The sequence below is a fragment of the Microtus oregoni genome, unplaced genomic scaffold (assembly GCF_018167655.1).
Source record: "Microtus oregoni isolate MIOR12 unplaced genomic scaffold, Mior012 000002F_ref0000024, whole genome shotgun sequence".
Classification (NCBI taxonomy): Eukaryota; Metazoa; Chordata; class Mammalia; order Rodentia; family Cricetidae; genus Microtus; species Microtus oregoni.
In genome coordinates, this window is record NW_024543061.1 from 29,308,308 (window position 1) to 29,328,197 (window position 19,890).

At 44.2% G+C, this 19,890-nt stretch overlaps 1 protein-coding gene across 2 annotated transcripts in view; it reads right to left on the reverse strand.

Moving 5' to 3' along the window:
• Rab7a (RAB7A, member RAS oncogene family) overlaps positions 1-19,482 on the reverse strand; it is a 51,225-nt gene extending 31,743 nt beyond the window's left edge. The window contains exon 1 of one of the 2 annotated variants that reach the window (XM_041679905.1): positions 19,296-19,482. The gene's annotated coding sequence lies outside the window, so the exon portion shown is untranslated. Of the gene's footprint in view, positions 1-18,483; positions 18,604-19,295 lie in introns of those variants that run through there. The other variant, XM_041679916.1, reaches the window with a different exon arrangement.
• Between the last annotated feature and the right edge of the window lie 408 nt (positions 19,483-19,890).

Genomic DNA, 19,890 nt, shown 5'->3' on the forward strand with positions numbered 1-19,890 from the left:
TCAGCACATTCCCAACTCTGAGTGCGCGCACGCGCACACACACACACACACACACACACACACCTGCCAAAAATGTGCCTTCAATAGCACAAAAAAGTAAAAAGATAAAATGGCAAGTTTTATACCACATGTATACTGTATTATAATAAAAAATGGGGGAAAAAGTCAGTTATGCTTGTTACTATGTTGTTGCTATCTAAGGAAGGAAAAATGACCTCAAGTCAGAATCTGGACTTGTGCCAGTACCAAGCTGCTGTGATTGGAGCAGCTTTGTTTAGGGGAAGTTTCACTGTGTTTAGGGGAAGTAGAGCTGGTCTGGAATTTGTCATCTGCCTGTTTCAGTCTCCAGAGTGGTGGGATTTCAGCTATGGTTTTCTGTGATGCCTGACTTGCTCTGATGTAAAATCTGAAATTAGGAATTATGACCCCTCCCCCCCCAACAACCAAGTTCTGGGTAGTTAAGACAATGTGGGTATTCAGAATTACATGAATTCCCACATAAAATTGGGGTAAGTTATTTTCTTTTCCTTTGTTTGTTTGTTAAGACAGGGTTTCTTGTTGTAGTCCTGTTCTGGAACTGGATGGCCTAGAAATCAGGGATCTGCCTGTACCACCACAGCCCACCATTTTTTTTTTCTTTTTGAAACAGAATCTTACTATGTTGTAACATCAAGATGGCTTTGAATTCTAGATACCCCTCCTCTCTCGGCCTGTTTAATGTAGAAGTTAGAGGTGTATGTCAAAATACAAAGGTAGGTATTTAAGTTTGGGGATGCTCTGTGATTCCCTAAAACAGTAAATTTTCTAATCAATGAACACAAGCTATCTTTCTTTTCATTCATTTAGCCTTCCTTCCCTCTTTGCAATGCTAAGGATGGGTCACATATCCTCTCCAGTGAATTACATTCCAGCTGCAGTAGTTAATCTTATCAATTTGAGTTATAGTCAAGCTGCACGGTTAAGCTTATCAATTTGATTAAGATTTATAGACAACCTGGTCTACAGAGTGAGTTCCAGGACAGACAGAGATACACAGAAAAACCCTGTCTTAAAAAACAAACAAACAAAAAAATAAAATCTAGAATCACCAGAGCTGGGCATAGTGATACATGTCTTTAATTTGAGCTCCTGGCAGCATAGGCAGATAGGTCTCTGAGATCCAAGCCAGCTTGGTCTACATAGTGAGTAGGGCGACACCGTCAGATTGTTGGAAACAAAACAACAACAAACCAACAGAGCACCAGAAGGCAGGGGGAGTCAAATCTTTGTTAGTTCAAGGCCAGTCCAGTCTATTAGCAAGTTCCAAACTACCCAGGGCCAACACTGAGACACTGTATCAAAAAATGAAACAGTGCGAGATTAAAAATTGGATTTCCTCGGTTCCTCGGTCAGGCTTGTGTTTTGACTAGCGTTTGTTACTTTTTAACTGAACAGGGAAGATACAGCTTAATGAGAGCCCACAGGCTGGAGTCAGGGTCTGAATAACTACAACAGAAGTTGACCACCAGTAGGCATATCTCTCTCTTCCGGATACAAAGTGAGCACCATTTCACACTCCTGCTGCCATACTCCCACTATGACAGGCTGGATATTCTCAAAGTCAGACCAAAACAAACACTCTTTCCTTTAAGCTGCTGCTTCTCAGCCTTTTCATCACAGCCCTCTTCAATTTCTTTTTTCTTAAGAGGAGCTGGATCTATGGCTCAGAGGTTAACAGCACTTGTGGCTTTTGTAGAGGGCAGTTCTGGGTGATCCAATGCCTTTCTCAGGCACAAGGCACACACACGGCACAATCAATCAATGTATGAATGTATGTATGTGTATATATATCAAACACTCATACACAATAAATAAAAATCTTTAAAAATATGTTGTGTGTTGCACCACACTACATAATGCAGACTAGCTATCCCACAAGCTTCTAAGCAATTTGTTTCCCTTCTCACCCTAGTAAGTGATAGGATTATAGACGCAAACCACTGCATCTGATTTTTTAATGACTGAGTTGGGTCATCAGACTTGTGGTTTAAATATGAAAGACCCCACCATCATGGGCTCATATAGTTGAATGCTTAATCACCAGGGAATGAAACTCTTTGATAGAATTAAAATGTTCCCAGGAGGTGCGGCCTAGGTGGAGGAAATATGTCATTAGGGGTGGGCTTTGCGGTTTCAAAGCCCCCAGGACTAGTCCATCTTAGGGTTTTGATCTCTCTGTCTGCCTGCCTTACCCCCACCCCCACCCCTCTGCCTGTGGATCAGCATGTAGCTCTCAACTACTCCACCACCATGCCTAACTACCATGATCCCTGCGCTGATAATGGACCAAGCCACTGAAATTGTAAATAAGCTCCCAATTAAATGCTTCCGCTTGTAAGAGTTGTTGTGGTGCCAGGCGGTGGTAGCATACACCTTTAATCCCAGCACTAGGGAGGCAGAGGCAGGAGGACCTTCAAAAGTTCAAGGCCAGTCTGTTCTACAAGAGCTAGTTCCAGGACAGGCTCCAAAGCTGCAGAGAAACCCTGTCTCGAAATAAAAGAACAAAACAAAACAAAAAGAGTGAAAAAAGTTGTGGTCATGGAATTATTAACTTATTAACTTGTTAGTGTGCCAGGCTGGAATCTAAGGACTTCAATAACAAGAAAGCTTAGATCTGATAAAGTAACTCAACAAAACTGTAGAAACTAAATCTTCAAACTAAAATCACAGATCTATACACTAATAATCTCAAAAGGAAGTTAATAAAACAAGTTATTTATAAAAGTATGGAAAAGAATTAAATTGATTCAAGGAGGTTAAACAAAACCACAACCTATTGATGAAAAACACCGAAGTGTCAGGGAGACAGCTAAATGAAGTAAAAGTGGTAGACGCATAGTGTCTCAGTCACTGCTCTACTGCTGTGAAGACACCATGGCTGTTAGAAGAGCTGGTCTAAGTTCTTTACTTCAGTAGAATTCACCAGTCAAGTTACCAGGCCCAGGGCTTTTTCTGTAAACAGTCTAGAGACAAACGATTCAATTTCTTTACAGGTTACGAGCCTACTCAGATTTCTTATCTCTTTGTAATTCAACCTCAGGTTTGGTACTGCTAGGGATCTGTCCAGTCATCTAGGTTATCTAATTAACAGGTATGTAATTGTTCACAGTACTCCCTTACAAATTCTTTGATTTCTGCACTTAGCAGAAATAACCTCAAAGAGGGACAGCCCCATGATGAATGACCATGTGGGAACAATGCTTCACACTCCACATCATGGTCACCAGGACCCTGTTTGACAGAGGTTATGATTTGGGGGCTAGAGGTCAAAGTCTGCTACAACACTGCTTGCTTGCTTGCTTGCTTTCCTTCCTTTCTTCCTTCTTCTCTCTCTCTCTCTCTCTCTCTCTCTCTCTCTGTTTGTTTTTTGTTTTGTTTTTGTTGTTTGTTTTGCCCTTGCAGTCCTGCCCTCTGGAGTGCCAGGATTAAAGGCATGGACCAGTACAGTTGGCGCAACATTATTTCCTAAGAGAATCCCAGCTGAAGTGGGCCAAACACTTTACTTTCAAGATTTCCTTTTGTGTCATGGCAGCTCACACCTGTAGTACCAGCACTCCCAAAGTTGAGGCAAGAGGATTGCTGGAGGCTGAAGGTCAGTCTGGGACATAAAGTTAGTAACAGGCCAGACTACCCCCCCAAAAAAAAGAAGGAAAAGAGAAAAAACAAAGAAAAGGCCAGGGCTGGAGAGATGGCTCAGCACTTAAGAGTACTGACTGCTCTTTCAAAGGACTCAGGTACAGTCCCAGCACCAATATGGCAGCTAACAAAAATCTCTAACTCCAGTTCCAGGAAATCCAATACCCTCTTCTGGCCTTTGCAGGTACTGCATACACACACAGGCATACAGCCAAATCACCTATACACATAAAAAATTAAAAAAATCAAACAAACCAAGACAATTTTGCCCTCACTCACTACTCCTCTGTACTGTATCTACCTTGAACTTTATCTTCTAAATAAATCCCTTGTATTTTGTGGGGGATGGGGAAATTCTTTTTGTACAACTAGTTCTATAAAAATAACCATTGTTGGCCAGGCATTGTAGCACATGCCTCCAGAGGCAGAGGCAAGAGTATCTATGTGAGTCCCAAAGACATCCAGGACTACACAGAATCCCTGTGTCACAAAACAGTAACTAACAACAACAAAAACATTGTTCACAAAGGTGGAGCTGAGGTTGTGGCTCGGTGATGGATGCTTGTGGGAGCCATAGATTCAGCAGCCCCAAACTGCAAAATAATGCAAAAAGGGAAAAAAATTATCCTAAAGCCTCTGCAATCTTAACATTCAGCATAGCACATCATATCTTCATGTCATCTCTTGTTGATGGCCCTTCACATACTTCAATTCTTGAGTGCAGAAAAACCGACCCCCTCCACAGGCCTTTCTCTAGCCTAGTACTCAGCATGATGCATCCTGAGGCTGCTGTATGCTGACTACACTCTCACTTCCCCTGAATCCCAAGGACAGAACTCAGTGTTCTCTACAGCAGCAATGAGAAACAGAAAAACCAACTCACTTCTCGGTTTCTGACCAGCACTATTTGAACAGGTGAAGTTACTAATTAACTACACATGCCATCTGCCCGTCATATACACACTCATTCTAACTACACACACTAATAAGAGTAGGTAAGGGGAATCTTCCTAATCTGTCTGCTTTAAAACCCTATGTGACAGAAAGAAAGGAAGGAAGGAAGGAAGGAAGGAAGGAAGAGAAAAAGAAAAAAAAGAACAAAACAGTGACCAGAAGGCTCTACCCTTCAGAAACAACAAGCAGATTGTGGATCCTCTGCAACTCCAGACATCTTCATGGGTTCACAGAACTGCAAGCCAAAAGGCAGCCATTTTGGCAAGAACAACTCAGCAGGTACATAAAGACAGACTTCACATGGCGTGTACAGATGATTAACTCAGCCTCCAAAAGATAGCAACGCAAAATGGGAAGAGTTAGCTGACCCATGAACTCTCTTCCTGTTTAGAAGGCAATCATTTTCCTCAGTTCAGATGGCTAACATTCCTTTAAAAGTTCTGGGATGAAAAAAAACAGCCCTCTGGTTAACTCTGTGAATACTAATTAACTTTTTCTTCATCTGTCAAACAAGAGGTGGCTCAGCAGTTAAGGGCACTGACTGCTCTTCTAAAGGACCCGAGTTTGAATCCCAGCACCCACAACCATCTGCAAACCCAATTCCAGTGGATCAAACACCTTCAAGATTCCTCGAGGAACCAGGCACAGAAGTGCTGCAAAGACATACAAATAAACTATCCATACATATAAAAATCAAGCTTTTTAAATTAGTAAAACAGAAAATCCACCATTAACAACTCCCTACAGGAATAATAAAAGAAATCCAGTTCAAAGACAACAATTAACATACAGTATTAATAGCAAATCACTCATCTACAATGTAGATTATGAAGGAGCTGTTCTTGTGAAAATTTTTTTAGATTTATTTATACAGTGTTCTGCCTGCATGTGTGCCTGCACACCAGAAGAGGGCACCAGATCTCATTATAGATAGTTGTATGTCATCATGTGGTTGCTGGGAATTGAACTCAGGACCTCTGGAAGAGCCGCCAGTACTTTTAACCTCTGAGCCATCTCTCCAGCCCTCTTGTGAAATCTTTTGTTGTTGCTGTTGAACAGTGCAAGTGCATGCTCCCGTGTGGGTGGGTGAGCAGGTATGTAAGGGGTTAACATTAGTGTCTTCCTCTATTGCTCTCCAGCTTCTTTTTTTTGAAACATAGTCTATCACAAATCCAGTTGCTCACTATTCTGGTGACACTGGCTGGCCAGCAAGTCCCTGGGATCCATCTATCTTCGCCTCCCCAACCTCATTCCTCTCACCCGTGCTGGAGTCACAGGAGTGTGCCACCATATCCAGCTTTTTTTTGTAGGCACTGAATAACCAAACTCAGGTTCTCGAGCTTGCAGCAAGCACTTTACAGATTGAGCCACCTCCCTGAGACTGTTTCAAATGCAGCAGGAAAAGACAAGAGAAGGCAGAGTGGGGGAAATATGAGTTTCGTGGGCATAATTTAAATCTAACACTTGCTTCTTCAAGGGGTAATCCATTACTCTGCTGTAGGAAGTCCTTTAGCCAATAGCTTTTAAGATACAGGTCCACGCCGGGCGGTGGTGGCGCACACCTTTAATCCCAGCACTTGGGAGGCAGAGGCAGGTGGATCTCTGGGAGTTCGAGGCCAGCCTGGTCTACAAGAGCTAGTTCCGGGACAGGGACCAAAGCTACAGAGAAACCCTGTCTCGAAAAACAAAAACAAAAACAAAAAACAAACAAACAAAGATACAGGTCCACTTTGGGTGTGGTCTCATGTATTGTAAATGCAGAAAAAAAGCATACAGAGGGCCTCTTGGCTACTGGATTCAGTTCCAGTTCCCAGCGCATGGAGAGGACTGCATATCGCTACACTTTCTGTGAGTTTATCCCCAAATAAATAAGCCTTTGTTATACTCCATTCGGGGCTAGTGTGAACTCTTTTGTACACCAACATTATTCCATTACTATTGTCCCAGCAAACCCAGGGCTCTGGGGATCAAAAACAGGTCTTCTACCATTGTGCATCTGTAAAAATAGACAACTATACAGCACTTGTCCCAGATACATTAACAGGGAAAGTATTTAGCTTCTTCACTCTTTGAAGGCACCTTAGGAAAAGATTCCTCTCAATATCTACATGAGTGATTCTGCTGGTCAAACTGATCAAGGGAGAAATATCTGAAGCAACTTTAATGGAGTTCTTTGAGGGACAGAAAACTGTCTGGCTTACAAAACCCAGCAGGAAACTGCCCCAAAGACAGAGAGGAAAATGTGGGATGGGATAGGAGGGGAGGGGAGTTGAAGGGGAGAAGGAAGGGGAGAAATTCACGTAGGTGGGAATTCATGTGATAAAGTACTATCTTGTGAATGAGGAACAGACATTACAACTAAGCACTATACAGGCATCTGGAGAAAGATCCCCCCCCCCCCACGGTCACACACGGACCAAGGGCTAGATGAACAGCTGTTTTTGTCCTGTATAGAAAAGGGCTAAGTATGACATAAAATCCAGGTGGCAGATCTGACACAAAAAAGGTTTGTTTCTACAAAAACACATCACCCACCAAATTTCACCAAGAAAAAGAATCAAAAACTGTTATCTGAGCCATTTATAGATGGAGGAAAGGAGGGACTCACTTGAATTTTGGCACACAAGCAAATTCACAGAACACAAATAACTAATGAATGTATTTTAAAACTAACAGTTACTTTCTGACTGCTATGATAAAATGTCATGACCATGGCGACCAACACAAGGAAGGGTTTGTTTGGGTTTATAGTTCCAGAAGGATAAAAGCCCATCACCATCAAGGCAGGGAAGCTTGTCAGGCAGTCGTGTCAGCAAACAGATCTCACAAGCAGGAAAGAGAATGAACTTAAAATGGCTTTAGCTTTTCAAAGCCGGATCCTAGAGACACTTCCTCCAGCAAAGCCACACCTCTTAGGCCTCCTCCAACAGCACCAACTGGGGATCACCCTCAATGCCTGAGACTTTGGGGGAACATTCAAACTACTACACTGAATCTAACAAAACTCAAAGCTTAAAGTATTTAACATTTTTTCTCATTTGTTAAGTGGACAAAATTAAGGAAACTGACAACTGACACCTATATGAGCACAATTTCCAAACTATAACTGTTAAGTACAAATCTTCCTGAGGCCCCTTGGCAGTGAAAACAATTTTAAGATTGTGTAAACGCTGTATCTTAAGGAAATGATTGGATAAGTGGCAAAAGATAAACACTGAATTCTTTTATTTATGTATATGGGTGTTTTGTAAATATGGATGTCTATGCACCATATGCATACCTGGTACCTGAAGAGATCAGAAGAGGGCATCAGATTCCTGGAACTAGAGTTACTAGTTATATGGGTGCTGGAAATTAAACACGGGACCTCTGGAAGAGCACCGAGTGGTCTTTAACCCGTTACCATCTCTCTAGCCCCCTGAATTCTTTCCTTGTAGGGTTAGAACTAAAATGTTCCTTCGAGGATGGCAAGTGCACTTACTTATCAGAGTCATTAGAAACAGCATGTCATAGATGAGGGATGTGGGTCAGAGATTCACCACCTACCTCTAGCATGCATGAGATCCTGGGTTTGCTCCCAGCACATCAAAAACAAAAGCCAGCATACATTACAAGGAAGGATTTCTTTTTTTTTTAAATATTTATTATGTATACAATATTCTGTCTGTGTGTATGCCTGCAGGCCAGAAGAGGGCACAAGATCTCATTACAGATGGTTGTGAGCCACTATATATGGTTGCTGGGAATTGAACTCAGGACCTTTGGAAGAGCAGTCAATGCTCTTAACCTCTGAGCCATCTCTCCAGCCCACAAGGAAGGATTTCTATGCATGGTGAATTTTTACAAAGCTACAGAGTATGTACTATGTGATTCTGCTTTAAAACAGTTCTGAGGGGGCTGGAGAGATGGTTCAGTGGTTAGGAGCACTGGCTGTTCTTTCTGAGATCCTGAGTTCAATTCCAGCAACCATATAGTGACTCACAACCAATCTAGTACTCTCTTCTGATCTGGCCTGCAGACACACATGCAGACAGAACATTGTATACATAATAAACAAATCTTTTAAAAAGGAGTTCTGAATAATCCCCACATTGTCCAAATGGACTTTTATACTAGCAAGGCAGAGTGGTGCAGGCCTGTAACCCTAGCACTTGGGTAACAGAGTTGGAATTACAATTTAAGATCGGCCTAGTCTGCACAGGGAGATCTTATCTCTGAAAAAGACTTCTATACTGCTTTTGTAATTTATAAACAATTTGAAAGGGCGACTATCAGGTCATAAGGTTATGCTTTCCTCTCACAAAGAAGTAAGGTAAAGCTTCAAGCCAGTCATTTGAGAATGGTTAACAGGAAGGAAACCCAGTTGTATATTATATACTCCTGTAATCCTAATAAGAGATTCAAGGACAACCTGGGTTGCAAGAAACTCTATCTCAAAAAAAAAAAAAAAATCAAAAAGATCAATAAAGTTCTATGACTAAGAGCCAGAAAGTACTGAAAATACTAGAAGATTTTAAGAACAGGTAATTTTTTTTTGGGGGGGGGGTCTCTGTGTAATCTTGGCTATCCTGGAATTTGATGTTTTAGACCAGGTTGGCCCCAGACTCACAGAGATCTGCCTGCCTTTGCCTCCCAAGTGCTGAAATTAAAGGTGTGCCCTACCAAACCCAGCTAAGAACAGGTAATCTTGTATTACACCTTGAAGTCCTGCTGAGGGAAGCATCTGCAATCCTACAGCTTCTGATCTACTCACTCCACACACTTACACGTATTTCTTCAACCACCAATCATAGCAGATATACGTAGGCGGAGACTGCTCGTTCGTTTCTCGACTACTCAGACCAGATTAATCACACAGAAACTGTATTAATTATGACACTGTTTGATCTATTAGCTCAGGCTTCTTATTAATTAATTCTTACATCTTAAAATAACCCATTTCTATTATCTGTGTATTGGCACAAGGCTGTGCTTACTGGTGGTAAGGGTCCCCGCAGGCATCTTTCTCCTTCAGAGAGAAAGATGGTGACTCTAACTCCACCCACTCTCTCTAAATATCCCTTTCAGCATGGCTATGTTCTGCCCTGCTATAGGCCAAATCAGCTTTATTCATCAACCAATAAAAGCAACACATATACAGAAGGACATCCCACATCAAATATACACGTAGATTATTTATCAAAAGCTAGTTAGGGATGGCCAGATATGACAGACCATGCCTTTAAACCCAGCACTCAAAGGATAGATAAAACCACCTCAAGCAAACAAACAAAAACAGAGTTGGAGGCAGTCCTGGTGAAACACACCTGTCATCCCAGAACTCAGGAAGATCAAGGTAGGATGGCAGACTGGATGTCGTATCGCTACAGAGGAAAGGTAGCATTGGGACTGCCTTACCAGCCAGGGGGACAAAGCCAGGAAGGCCAACACTACCAATATGTGAAGGTCTTAAACCACAGGCAATGGAAAAGGAGGGTTCTACAGACAGGGAAGGAAAAAGACCTAAGCAATATTTGAAGACTGTTACACTTATCCCTAGAATAAATCTAGTTTGGAAGGCGAGTCTTGAATCAAAGTGGCAGGTCACTTCATAAACAGAGCTAAACCAAACCAGGCCTGGTGGCACCTACAATCCCAGCAACGAGGAGGCTGAATCATGAGGACTGCCAAGCCTGGGACACAGAGGGAGACCCAGGTTCAAATAATACCCAAATATATACTACAGAACTAAGCTCCTCTCAGCTTTTAAGTTAACCACCAGCCTGGAGCAGAAATCTCTAAAAAGACTTGTTTCTCTCAGTCACTTCAACAGATACTAGTGCTTCCAGCCCTGGGCCTGCTGGATACAGAGCAGGATCACACTTCAGGATGCCCTCTATGTTGTGACTTCCTAGCCAACGAGCCATAAGCATAAGTGATGAGTCATTTTTGGCCTGAAACAATTCCCTCTAGGTCTAAGAGCCTTTAGCAGTTTGTTCTTCCTTTGTCCTATCATAGATACTCCTTCAGGAGTAAGGAGGATGCAGGGCTGGCGTTTAGTTCACTTGCGGAGTATGCACAAGGCCCTGGGTTCTACCTAAGAACAAAAGGGGAAGGGAAGCGGACCTATTATCTCAAGTACAAGGCCATTCTAGGTTAACAGTGTGAGGCTCCTCTCAAAACAAAATAAAATCCTAGCAGCAAGCTAAGAACCATGTGCTATTTACTGTACATTCAGAGGTTGTTACAAAGCACAGCCTCACCTGTTATGTCTGATAATGCTTCAAAAGTCACTACCTAGGAATTTACAAATCACAGAAACAGAACAGCAAGTATAACCAACTGGTTTTACTTTTTGAGACAGGGCTTCTCTGTGTAGCCCTGGCTATCTTTTTTTTAAAAAAATATTTATTTATTTATTATGTATACAATATTCTGTCTGTGTGTATGCCTGCTGGCCAGCAGAGGGCACCAAACCCCATTACAGATGGTTGTGAGCCATCATGTGGTTGCTGGGAATTGAACTCAGGACCTTTGGAAGAGCAGTCAGTGCTCTTAACCCCTGAGCCATCTCTCCAGTCCCCAGCCCTGGCTATCTTGGAACTCACTCTGCAGACCAGGCTGGCCTCAATCTCACATAGATCATCTGCTTCTGCCTCCTGAGTGCTGGGACTAAAGGTGTGCACCACCACACACCCGGCTTGTAGAGCTGACTTTGAATTGGTAAAACACAAACCACGAAATTAAGGAAGGCAGATCTTCACTGAAGATGCTATTCTCACATTAGAGTCACAGTGCCTTCTACTTGGTGCTAGACCCAGATCCTCTACGTAGTAGTTTCACAATACTGAAGATCTCATTGGAAGAAGAAAAGTGACATGTCAAGAAATTTAATTTGTGAAGCTTAAATGATGCAATGTACAGACCATTCACACTCTGTTCCAGGTATCATATTCCCACAGGGAAGAAAAAACAAAGGCAACTTTCAAAAAAGCAAGTTCCTTGAGCTGGGCAGTGGTGGCACACACCTTTAATCCCAGCATTCAGGATGCAGAGGCAGGTGGATCTCTGTAAATTCAAGGCCAGCCTAGTCTACAGAGTGAGTTCCAGGACAGGCTCCAAAGCTACAGAGAAACCCTGCCTCAAAAAAACCAATGGGGGAATTAAAAAAAAAAAAAAGGCAAGTTCCTTGGAATGTATTTCTTGCTAAGAGGGTTTGCCCTTCTCATAGCTTTATCGTGTTTATCGTGTTTACTTTTTTGGTGGGTGGGGGTGAGCAGGGAAGGGAGGTGCTTGCAGCTTGCATTTGCTGGTCTCTACCATATATATAGCTGTATCTCCAAAGCTGTCCAAAGTTAAAATTTTAAACCCAGAACTAAATAAGTGACAAGGGTGATAGTGGTTTTTTGGCTAGACAGGCAGGCTATAAAGCAGATAGCTACTAACACAGGCAGTCCTATAAGAACTCTTTGCAACAGTTTCAGGTATCATAGACTATGCAAACAATGACAGCTCAGCCCTAAGTTCCTAAAAGGAACTCAAACAGCTGGCTGGTTGAAGAGGAAAATCAAATTAAGACTCTTCTTCCACCTCTATTCTTCCTGTTTTCAATCTACTGCGAAAGGCATCTGAGGTGGGATTATAGATCAGTGGTAGAGTACTTGCCTAGCTCCTATGAGGCCCCTGGTTCGACTGTGATAATAAGTTATCACAAGAAAGGCATTTCTCTCCCAGAACTAGGGCATATCCAGCTGCTTCTTTTTTTTCCAAGACAAGGCTTCTCTGTCTAACAGTCCCGGCTGTCCTGAAACTTGCTTTAAAAGTTCAGGCCAGCCTCAAACTCAGAGATCTGGCTGACTCTGCTTCAAAGTGCTGGGATTAAAAGCATGAGTCCTAACAGCCCAGCTATCTGGACTCTTCAATACAGTCATGAGCTTCAACAGAGAGTGTCTACATAATGGCACAGCATTAACATCAGTGGCACCTCTTAGCCACAATATCGGCCTTCCCACTAAGTTATACTTCCATGCCAACACTATCCAAAAATTCACTGAGGTCCTCTCTCCCTACTTTAGTCAAAGAACTTTAACATTTTCTTTAAGTTATTTCTAGGACTCTCACCTTCCTGGTTCAACAATTACGCCTGAATCTACAGGGCTCCAAATTTTACATTACTCACAGCTGCTGGCAGCCTTTTCTTATAAAAGACAATAAAAATCTAGCAAATTAACTACCAGTCCAGAAACTACTCACATACTACCAAAAGTAAATTACTCTGAAGAGTTGTTCTAGGTGCAGAATTTAAAAGCTTTAAAGGGGGCTGAGATTTGGGAAGAAGCAAAGACATAATATTTCAAACTAAGATATGATGTTCAAAGCTCAAGATCATTCAGCTAAAGAAACTGGCAGCCTGAGTGATGCCAGCACCCTCTGCTATGACGAGCTATACTCTTTGGGCCAAGCTCAGAGATAGCTGGGTCAAGATCAAAGATCATAAAAGCAAAGAGATCACATGAGTAGCCATGGAAGGCTCCTCTCCACTCACCACACTGAAGTCATTCTGGTTTTCTAACCTCAGAACATTCATCATTTCATTACTTATTTTCCTTTCTGAGGTGCTATGGATCAAGCCTAGGTCCCTACACACGCTAATCAAGCATTCCTCAGCCTTCATCTCTAACAGGTAAGGAACGCTGTTAGTAGTCTCAAAACAAACTAGAACTATCTCTCTTGCCCACTCCAGGTCTCCCTACATTGAGAAAAAGGGGAAGGGGGGGCCCACAAAGGGTCAGATTCTGTGAGCAAGGGCCCTGTCTATTACAGTGAAACAGCTCAACTGTGACCTGCCCCAACCCTCCATACCCATTCATGTACTGCAAGCCCAGCTCCAATTCAGAATGGGACTTACTGCAGGATAGGGTCTTTAAAGGGGATACAGGTTAAAGAGGTCATTAGAGTTGGCCCTTATTCAGCTTGACTAAGGAGGAGGTCAGGACACCACACAAAAGAGGACAATGATGTAAAGGGTGGAGAAGAGGCTTCAGAAGCCCCTTCTGTCCGTCTGCAGCTCAGGTGCATAACCTCCAGAGCCATAAGGGAATACACCGCTGCTATTTAAACTACTGGATTCATGGCATACCAGCAGACACATGGCCTAAAACTCAGCCTTTCTACTTTTATTTATTCATTTATATTTTGAATAGAGGTGTTCTTGCGTTATCCAGGCTGAACTTGAACTCCTGGGCTCAAGAGATTGCTCTGTATCAGCCTCCAGAGTAAATGGAGGTGCACACCACACCACCAACTCTACTTAATTTAAACATTTTAATCACATAATAGACTATTACTGTGCAATGAAAATGGAATTAAAACTACACATTACTCAAGGTTTCAGAAAAGTCAAGGAAACCAGATAAAGAGGAAAGACTGAACAGTGGATAATTCCATTTATACAAAAGAATCCAAACCAAGCAAAATTAGTCACTGTGTTAGAAATCAGCTGCAGCTGGCTTCATGTTCAGAGCGTGGGAGTGGGATAGGACTGGGGCTGGAGGAGATGTTCAATAAATAGCTTTACAAGATGAAAAAAGAAAGAAAACCCTCAGCGGAGGTAAGAACAGTAAGGAGATAATGGCTTGAAAGAGGCACAAGCAATCTTTAAAGTTTGTGAAGTCTTTAAACTGCTCATCTACATTTATTTCCATATAGATATTTGCCTATTTAAAAAGTGGGCCATACATGGTAGTGCACACCTTTAATTCCAGCACTTGAGAGGCAGAGACAGGTAGATCTCTGAGTTTGAGGCCAGCCTGGCCTTGGGTAAGTTCCAGAACAGTCAGGGCTACACAGAGAAACCCTGTCTGGAAATAAATAAATAAAATTAAAGTATATATTTGCAGAAAGAAACTAGTAGGTAGAAAATTACAAACGTTTCTTCTTTCTAGTTCTTACCTTAAAAAAATATCTGAGTAGTTTAATAATTAGCAAAAAAAGATGTGGCTTTAAGTAAATTAGTAGAAGAAAGGCACATCTGCATAAGAGGTCAACTACTAAGGTCTTCAGGGAACACGTGTGATGGAGAAGGCAGGATGGCATGCCACTCTAGCTGGGCCACCCAACCACTCATGACCACCTCAACAAGAAACACCAGGCTGTGAGCATAAAATTACATTCCCTGGAACCCATAAGTAACACACAAATATTAGACGGTATTTACAAAAGATGCTGGGTAGGAGGGTTTCTACAAGTCAACAATGTTCTTCCAGCAGTGAGTGACAAAATAACACAGGCTAAAGCACTTTTCCTCCAGACAGGGTCTATGTAACTTTGATTGTCCTGGAACTATGTAGACCAGACTGACCTCACTCAGAGATTCACCTACTGTGATTAAAGGTGTGTGCCAACACACCCAGGCTGCTTTAAAAAGAAAACGGGGGGTGCCTTCACTGTGTTGCCTTGGCTGATCTATAACTCACTATGTAGACCAGGCTGTCCTCAAACTCAAAGTTTCACCTGTCTGCCTCCCAAAAGGTGTATGCCACCACACCCTAGAAACAGTTCTACAAGGAACTGCAAAGATGACTTAGAGCTACTTCAAGGTCCCCAGATCTGGTAAGCGCATGGAGAATTGTTGGCCGGCTGACCAATCATTATATCTAAGAGACACAGTGATGGAAGTCTACAGTTGCAGCACTTAGAAAGAGAAAAAAAGGATCAGTTTAGTCACCTTTAGCAATTTAAGGATTTAAGGCTAACCTGGACTACAGAAGTTCCTATTCAAAAGATGTACCTGGCTTGTGTGTGTATGAGCACCAGTCCACTATTTTTTTTAAGTAGCTTTGAATTCATAGTAGCTTTGTCATTGTGTGCTCAACTCAAACTAAAGTTTACGAAATTGAAGTCAACCTTCTAAAAATTACACTGATACACAGACTCGAACACATGGTGTTAACCATTTTAATAATTATTATCATGTATTTTTATGTCATTTTCATACATGTATATAGTGCACTTCACTCATGTGCAGTAACTGTTATAGGGCTCCGGAAGTCAAGTGAGTTTCCTTCACTTAACGCCTAGGGAGCGTCAAGAACCTCCTTCACTCTGCCTGGCAGCATCATAAGCAAGGTTGAGTGAGAAGCAGACCTGGCTGTGCACCCTACAGACTGCTCAGGTCCTCAGGCTGCCTCAGATCTGCTTTGTGCCAACACAGGCAATCCTAGGAGACCAGGAAGTGGACAACAGAATCAAACATCTCCAAAGCAGTGATGACATCACCAAAACAGAGCTCTGACTGGACTCCCACCCTGTGCATTAATTACTGCATCTTAAAGCAGATGAACAAAGCCAATACTGCATGTCACTTCACCACTGGAGCCAAATCCCAAGTTCTCTTCCTTCCCAACGGGGACATTTTGCAAGTAGCTCCTCTTAAATTTGGTTTTGGAATCAGGGTGCAGCATTAAAAGTGGAGCTGGTCAGGGAGCCTTCTAAAGCCTGTTTCAATCCTACCCATCACAGCAGCTCTGCAGATCACTGCTCACAGACACAGTTTAAAGTCTGGCTCTGGTTTTGTTTTCTATTTGCACTTTAAAACATAAAGGCAAGTGCTCTCCAGTCTTTAATGCCATCAAAAAGGTGAAAGATGTAGGACAAATAACTCAAGAGAACTCTGCAAATGTCTCTGCAGAAACTGCAGGTAGAACAGCACCCAGACCACAGAGCAAGAGCACAGGTCAGCACAGGTAAGGGTCTGGGAACACAGTGAGAACAGAACCAGAACACAATGAGAGCAACCCCAGTGGTGCAGAAAGCAGTAGCCAAAACATAGCGGAGCTTCAGGACCCTTCCAAAGAGGACCTAGCTCCCAAAGGAGCTGCTGGTAAGCCCAGATTAGGAGGCCACCTCCTTGTTACTTCCCCAGGGAAACTGTCATGTATCTCGGCCTTATCTGCTGACTTGGATGGATATCACAGAAAAAAAAAAATGAAAGATTCATGTCAGACCCAGGGAGGCTGAACGCAGAAGATGCCTAGTGGACCTCAGGGTCTGGGTTTGCACCGTATTTTCACAGCAAGCTTGACGGCAAATGTAAGGTTAAAGGATTACTAGTGCAAGATCTCTTTGAAGATGGAGTAACAGCAAATCCTAGAACCAAACTTTCCTGCCTCACTTGATGGTGGAGCCAGAAACCGATTCACAGACCGTTTCCTACAAGGGCTGTCCTCTTACAGGGTTAGGACCTCTGACTGTAAGGTACAATCGGCACCAAAAAAAAAAGAAAACCAAGAAAGTCACTCACGGGGCTGCCAACAATCACCTGGAAGACTACACTAATAAGACTATTTTCAGAGGTGTCTCAGCCCCACCCTCCTGTGTTTACTCATGGAGGTCTACCTTCAGAGTAAACCTGGCCTTAAAGGAAGGAACCAGAAAGCTGCAGGAAACAGAGAGCACTGGTTTGTTTGTTTCTTTGTCTAAATCCAGACTGCATCACGAAGTCTGGCAGGAGCTACATTAGGCTTTTTGTCAGCTGACAAGGAAAACCCAGCATATCAAATGTGCCTTTGCTCACACACTATAGTGTACTGTACCAAGTGGCATCATTTCCGCGGGAGGGAGGACAAAAATATCACTTACAACAAAAATGGAATCAAGTTTAGTGTTGATGGTTACTCTTCATAAAATGTGATCAGTCAGCCGGGTGGTGGTGGCGCACGCCTTTAATCCCAGCACTCGGGAGGCAGAGGCAGGTGGATCTCTGTGAGTTCGAGACCAGCCTGGTCTACAGAGCTAGTTCCAGGACAGGCTCCAAAGCCACAGAGAAACCCTGTCTCGGGAAAAAAAAAAAAAAAAAAAAAAGATGTGATCAGTCATAAGCTGTAATTTGATCCCCTCTTTCAGAAACAAACCATACAAACACTGTTCCTAAAGCTCACAAAGATGGGGACTAAAAATGGCGCAGGCGCTTTCAAGCATAAGGACTTGAGTTCAGATCCCCTGGACTCACATTCCAATCAAGACAAAGAAAAGGCTAGGTGCAGAGGCACCTGTAACCCCGGGGGGGGGGGGGGGGGGGGGGGGGGGGGGGGGGGGGGGGGGGGCTGATTTCGCCAAGCCTACCTTACTTAGCAGTGGATGAGCTTCAGGTTAGTAAATAAACACTGCTCAAAAGAAGTCGGACATTTAAGTAAGACACCCAATGTCAACCTCACACATGCACACCCTCCACACACAAAGTTGGCAAATATTTCAAGCGCTTAGCCAGAACACAACACTTTTATGTCTGACTCACCTAAAAAACCAACCACTTTCTGCAAAAGCCTCACAATCTTTCTAACAGCCCAGTCATCCCAAAACAGAGTTCTGAATTGTGAGGCTCACCTTTTCACCATTCCTGGAGGCCAGGACCCATGCCTGTCTCCCTGAGTCAGGACCCAGTAATGCCTGACACACACACGATGGAAGAAAACATTTCCTAAATGAAGGTGCCAGCCACTGCTCTCCCACTCCTTATGGGGACCAGGCTGGGTAACAATGCTAAAAGCCAGGCACTCTAGAATACCAAACTTTAGCTCGGCCAGCTTCAGAAGTAGCTGAAACTCACTTGCCAGCTCTTGAACTCAATTCTGAACCAACCTTCCCAAGCTCGAAGAAAAACATACTAACAGGAGATTTTACTGACCCAATCATGCGGGTCATCAGCTGATGTCACAAGGAAGAGAGAAGAGTCTGTTCTGTGGGAAGGCAAAGAGTATTTTCAACAAGCGAGGCACCCATCAACTCTTATAGAACGGAAGGTGCAGACGACAGGCATGCCAGACCTGACTCAAAGAAAAGACCTGGATGCGAAAACTATTCAAATCCAATACATACCTTACCAGAACTCAAATCTTCTGATTCGGTGACACTACACTGCCGGGATACGCCTTGTAAGTTACAACGGCCAATGCAACCCGGCTTTAAGGTAGAACCAAGAAGCTCTCAAATGACATCACTAGACAGGAGGTGGAGGAGGGTGCTGATGGACAGATAACAGGTGGCAAGCTCTGGAAGCACCTAAAGCAGAAGAGGCCAGAGGCCAGTAGATTGCTTAGAGTGTCGACGCCTCGGTCTCTCTCTGTGTAACTTATCAGCGGTGTGACCTTGGATGAGTAACTTAACCTCTCTGTTCTTTGATTTCTCTGTAAGTGGACACTGCCTCGGTGCTTCGGAGGGCTGCTGGGAGAATAGGGCAACCTGTGCGGTCTTGCCACGCAGCCCAGGCAAACGAGAAATCCGAATCTTCCCAACGTTACTCTCCACATTCGCACGATTACCAGCCAGGAGGGCACCAGGCCTTCTCAGAGACACTCAGGAGGTCCTGCCCCCTGGGACTTCGAAATAGGATCTATCTACGTGCAGGACCCTGAAAGCTCCTGTCTCCCGGTGTCCGCGGCGGGCCGGGGCATGTGACGCGCCTGGCAGCGCTGCCTCGGTGGCCGGCCGGTACCTCTTCCCAGCCAGCAGGGCTGCCGCCGAGGACGCGCGGAGCCCAAGGGTCCCCGTACCCGCCGCCCGCCGGGTCACCCCGCGCCCTCCGCCCGCCGGGCGCCGCCCCGCCTGGCCCGGCCCGGCTCTCGCCTAGGACGCCAGGCCCGGAGGCCGGGGCCGCGGCGGGGGAAGGGCGGCCCGGGCCCGCCACTCACCGCGGGGTCGGCCGAGGAAGAGACACAACGCAGGCCGCGACAGAGAGTCCGACTCCGGCTCCAGCAGGCTCCTCGGACCTGCCCAGCCCCAAACACCGTAGCCAACGCCGCCGCCTCGGGCTTTATGGCCAAATCTCCGGCCTTGCTCCCACTTCCGCCACCGCCGCCGCCCCGAGCGGAAGTGCCTGTCACGAGACACTCGACGCCAGGGGTTTGGGGGGAGGAGCCCCGCCTCCACTTTGCGTCACATTCCGGTCGTGTCAGGCCCTGGCGGGGCGTCTCGTAGGGTAAATATGGCGGTCTCCAGATGGGGGCTGCCATCTTTGAGGGTGGTGCGGAAGCTGGAGCACGCCATATTGGGCTGAGAACTGATAAAGCAGTCGGTACCCTTATTACACCCGGGTACAACCTCTAAGGTGGATGGAAAGGATTGACTACAGTGACCCCAGTGATGGAGACCCAGGGGTGAACTAGATGTCTTTAGATACCTGGGCAGGATAGATGATCCAGGAAAATGGAAAAGGAGCTAAGGGGTTGCTGAGCTGAAAAGAGACACACAGAAGGGTGATTGTAGCAACACAGGCATGGAATTCAC